This window comes from Bidens hawaiensis, unplaced genomic scaffold, assembly GCF_021521415.1.
Source record: "Bidens hawaiensis isolate Kalapana, Puna unplaced genomic scaffold, B.hawaiensis_p1.1 tig00031459_1, whole genome shotgun sequence".
Taxonomy (NCBI): Eukaryota; Viridiplantae; Streptophyta; class Magnoliopsida; order Asterales; family Asteraceae; genus Bidens; species Bidens hawaiensis.
Window position 1 is genome coordinate 224363 of NW_027495300.1, and position 5257 is coordinate 229619.

Below are 5257 nucleotides of genomic sequence, written 5' to 3' on the forward strand. Positions count from 1 at the left end.
ACCTTGTCAAACGGTATGAGGTATTCATTCACTCACTTATATTCTGACTACACTTAGTCTTTATACTTGAGTACTTTCTCGATTACGAACGTTACTGATTCTCACGCCGGAGGGTGGTTACAGGAAGACTCCCCCTCTTGTCCTTCCTGTAACGAGACTCACGGTGTCAGTTTTGCAGGTTCCTGTCACTGGACTTCGGGAAGTCCTACTCATAACGTGTTGGCAGTTACCGTATTATACCCTGTGGACTCATTAGATCCAGGACCCATACTCGGGGAGTGAATCCGTGTTTCTTCAAACATATATAAAATAGATTAAAAAATATTATGGCAGGTTACAATCGTGTAACTGGGGCTACGTACTCGGATACATTACAAATCACATACCTATATCTCAAATTCATGAAAAAGGTAATCCCAAACCCGCTCATACCCTACTGGGACGGATATTAACATAAGAAGGAGGCCCGGATTTTATCTCGCACAAGGCCTAAAATTGCTACTACCGGCGTTTCATCGAGGGATTTTCAAAAATTGCTCAACCCCTCACCGCTTTGACTCACAAAGGCACTAAGTACAATTGGGGTGACGCGCAAGAATCCGCTTTTCAACTGTTGAAAACCAAACTCTGTAGCGCCCCTATCCTAGCCCTCCCCGAGGGAAGGGAAAATTTTGAGGTACACTGTGACGCATCTATACAAGGTCTCGGTTGTGTGCTGATGCAACTCGAGAAGGTTATACCCTACGCCTCTCGACAACTACGGGTTCACGAGAAGAACTACACGACCCATGATTTGGAACTTGGAGCTGTGGTGTTTGCTCTTAAGATATGGAGACATTACTTGTACGGTACCAAGTTTACCATTTACACCGACCACAAGAGTCTCCAACATATCTGCGATCAGAAGGAGCTGAACATGCGACAGCGTCGTTGGGTCGAGCTGCTTAAAGATTATGATTGTGCCATCAAGTATCACCCTGGCAAGGCCAATGTAGTGGCCGACGCTCTCAGCAGAAAAGAAACAGATAAACCCAGACGAGTGCGGGCATTGCAACTCACGATTCATGCCAGCTTACCCAATCAGATTCGCGATGCGCAACTTGAAGCATTGAAAGATGATAATCTTCCATCGGAACTCATGCGGGGCATGAACAAGCAACTTGAAACCAGATCGGACGGGGTCCGATATTTTGAGAACCGGATGTGGGTTCCACGATACGGAGAGTTGAGAACTCTAGTGATGGACGAAGCACACAAGTCCCGATATTCTATCCACCCTGGCTCAGATAAAATGTATCATGATTTAAAGGCACTTTACTGGTGGCCGAACATGAAAGCCGACATTGCCACCTACGTGAGCAGATGCTTGACTTGTGCCAGAGTCAAGATAGAATACCAGAAACCATCTGGCCTACTGCAACAACCGGAGCTCCCAATGTGGAAATGGGAACACATCTCAATGGACTTTATTACGGGTTTACCTAAGACACCGACGGGATGCGATACCATCTGGGTGATCGTTGACTGGTTGACTAAATCGGCACACTTCCTAGCAATTAAAGAAACGGACAAAATGGAAAGACTGACTCGTGTTTACATGAAGGACGTAGTGTCTAGACACGGAGTGCCTGTCTCAATCATTTCTGATCGAGATTCTCGTTTCACTTCTCACTTTTGGAAGTCGCTGCAAAGCGCACTAGGCACCCGTCTCGATATGAGCACAGCGTACCATCCTCAGACGGATGGGCAAAGTGAACGGACTATTCAGACCCTGGAGGATATGTTGCGTGCCTGCGTATTGGATTTCGGAAAAAGTTGGGAACCCCACTTACCCTTGGTAGAGTTTTCGTATAATAACAGCTACCACGCAAGTATTAAGGCAGCGCCGTTTGAAGCGCTGTACGGACGAAAGTGTCGATCACCGCTCTGCTGGGCAGAGGTGGGTGACAGCCAAATCACTGGTCCGGAACTGGTACTCGAAACTTCGGAAAAGATTGTTCAGATCCGAAATCGCATGGCAGCAGCACGAGATCGCCAAAAGAGTTACGCTGACAAGCGCCGAATACCCCTCGAATTTCAAGTGAACGATCGAGTGTTACTCAAAGTCTCACCTTGGAAAGGTGTGGTTCGCTTTGGGAAGCGAAACAAACTCAACCCACGGTATGTTGGTCCGTACCGGATAACTGAGCGCATTGGTCCGGTGGCGTACCGACTGGACCTACCAACAGAACTCGGTGGCGTACACGATGTATTCCACGTATCAAATTTGAAGAAATGCATGTCCGATGAAACCCAAGTAGTCCCTTTGGAGGAACTGCAAGTTGATGAACAGTTACGTTTCATTGAAGAACCAGTCGAAGTTTTGGATTGGGAAACCAAAACGCTCAAGCACAGCAAAATTCCAATCGTTAAAGTTCGTTGGAACTCGAGACGTGGACCGGAGTTCACATGGGAACGCGAGGATCAAATGATGAAAAAGTATCCTCACCTTTTTGAAGGGCTAACCAAACACAGAAAACCGCGAAACTCGGCAAACCGTCAGACATCACCGGAGGTATGAATTAAATTTCGGGACGAAATTTCTTTCTAACTAGGGGATGATATGACAAACTGAAAATTTTTCTTACTTTTTCAGACACTTATCACGACTTGACTCAAATTTTCGGGACGAAAATTCTTTAACATGGGAATGATGTGACAATCGTCAATTTCAGGTTAACTCCGTTAACTCAACTCCGTCAATTCAAACTTAAGATCACTAAATCTATAACGCACACTTCATTACATTTAAACTAGGGTTTAAATGACGCTTAACACTTACTACATGTGTAGTCTTTCAGGATTTGCACCGAAACGCAAACGAGTTGACGCAAACGATTGATGAATAAACGAAAAACGTCAAAACAGTAATTATGTGATAATTATGTGTTAGACTTATGTGTTACGTGATAACATGGTTATGAACATTAACTCAAGATGTAAACTAGTTAGTTAAGTTAGAAAAACAACAATTGAAAGTGGAGGGACTTGAGTGTAACTTGTATGTCTATAAATATAACCTTAATCACTTAACCCTAACATTATTATCATAACCCCAAGCTCCGATCGGCCTTCCCTCCCTTGCTCCCTTGGCTGCCGTCCACCATACACACACATTCAACCAAGAAATCAAGCTTGTGATTGAAGAACTAGGTGCTAGGAAGGTATAATTGATCATTCTATACATTCTTGTTGCTTGATTTTGATGTTTGTTGGGTTAACCATAAACCCTAAGCTGCCGATTTTGTGTATATATATAGCTAATATGATTGTGGTTGATTGAATGATGATTTGATAACTAGATTGAATCTTGTTGCATGTTGATTGTTGTGTCTTTGATTTGAGTTCAAACACAAACCCTAATCAAGTAAGTAATATGTAATTGATGTGCATGGATGGTGTTTATGGAGTCTAGAGTGTTATATGAATGCATGATAGTTCATAGGTTGTTAATATATTGAGTTTGGATGCAAACAGTTTCTGGACAGAATGTGTATTTGATGTTTAAGTGACTGTAACGAAGTGTAAACGTGAAAATTGGTTGAGATTGTTGGTACTACAGTAAACTAGGTTGAGTCTAGTTTCTAAAGAATATAAACTTGTAATTTTTGGACAAGTAGAAGTTAACTTTTATGATTTTACAAAAACATTGTGCAAAGCTGAGCTGTTAGACCTGCTGTTAGGTTGTGTTGTAAATGTTATATCTCATGAACTATGAGACCAATTGGGTTGGTTCCACTTCTGGAAGTTGACTTATTGAGTTAGGAACCTAACCCAAGTGGTCTTGCATTTATTGGATTTTTCGTTTAACAGAAATTGCAAATAACATTCTGTTGCGCATGAATTTGACTGTTATGAGTTTGCTGTAATGATTTGATGATTGTGAGAAAACTATATGGAATAAAAATATAATTAAATATGTTCTGGAAACCTAAGACATATGTGCTTCTGTGATTATTTTTGGTAAATTAATTGAGATGCTATGATCGGTGAAATAGTACAATCTTTCTAGTAGGATTTCTGTCTCGGTGAAACTAGCTGCTGAGTTGTGTAAAAATGCATGAAACATGATACTTGCTATATAATTGTTTTGTTTTGACCAAAATACCCTTGCGGGGAAAAATTGCTAATTGATTGCCATGATTTGACCAAATTGCCCTCATGGGGAATAATGGCTAGTTAATTGTTATTTGTTGACCAAAATGCCCTTACGGGGAATAATTGATAGTGATGTACTTTATGAATACATGACACGTATATGATTGCTTACACATGTAATGTGTCACAAAAACACTTGTTAAAGTCACACACGATTCACGAACGAAACACGAAACTTGTTATGTGCATAGGTATTATGTGCCGGGTCTAGAGACTCGATAATATTCCGACACTTAGAAAAATCTCTTTGTTTTAGAACGTTAGAGAGAGTTTTTCGGTGACGCGCATCTTGGTGATTTATTTTGGGAAATTCTTCGCAAACAGTGAGTTTCACTTTCCCCTCTTTAAACTGTTTTCAAACGCTTCTCACTTGGGGGAGATAACATACTCCACAACGCATTTAAGATTTTATTATAAATTATATATCACTTGTAAAGGCTAAGTGGCAAACGAAATATTTGAAGTCCTACACATCGAACCGGTTAATATTTAGAATAGCGAGTCACTGTTGAGTAGTACTACTGGGTTTGACAAACCCCACCCAACGCTAAACTCGACTGGAGGTCGATCGGGTGTAATTTTGGCTAACACGTACCATGGTCTGGAGGACCTGGTGACAAGGCACTTATTAAACGAGTCAGCTTCGGTGTCGAACACTTAGTAATACTTGTTGTATAGACTAGCTACCTATCGATATATAATTTGACATAACACTATCTGGTAACGCAAAACGCTGTAACGCTGTAACGCAAAACACTTAACGCAAAACGCTGTAACGCTGTAACGCTGAACGCAAACGCTAAACGATTTATTTTTATATAACTTGTGAACTCACCAACCTTGTGTTGACACTTTTAGTATGTTATTCTCAGGTAGCCGAGTTTAGGAACATGCATTGCTTGATAAACTTTTAACTATGCAAACTTACTTTTAACTGTTATCCTTGGTTTTAAATCGTCCTGCGTGACGTAACGTTGTTTCTATGGTTTTACGCTTCCGCACTTATTTTCATTTAAACGTTTTTATGGTTTGATTATAACTGATGATTCCGATCCTGTTA